The following is a 291-nucleotide window of genomic DNA, read 5'->3' as shown; positions in this document are numbered from 1 at the left end:
TCTAAACCTGATTAAACAGGGCATTTTAAAAACATTTTAATTTATGTGAATTATAGATACAGAGCACTGACATGGGGTTTGAAGTCTGCTCCAAATAGTTGTATTATATGTGATTTACTATTACAGGAAATGAGGAAATGGCAGAAAAACAATGATTTTATGGAATTTGCTGAGCATCAAATGGTGTAAACCGTACAAAATGCAGCATCAAAGGTGTGAAATTGTTACACTACAGGAGGCACAATGTCTGCTCCACTTGTTGGCATGTTGCCTTTATTAGATAGTTGTCAG

The sequence above is a fragment of the Sebastes fasciatus genome, chromosome 2 (assembly GCF_043250625.1).
Source record: "Sebastes fasciatus isolate fSebFas1 chromosome 2, fSebFas1.pri, whole genome shotgun sequence".
Taxonomy (NCBI): Eukaryota; Metazoa; Chordata; class Actinopteri; order Perciformes; family Sebastidae; genus Sebastes; species Sebastes fasciatus.
Note: the sequence above shows the minus strand (reverse complement) of the source record.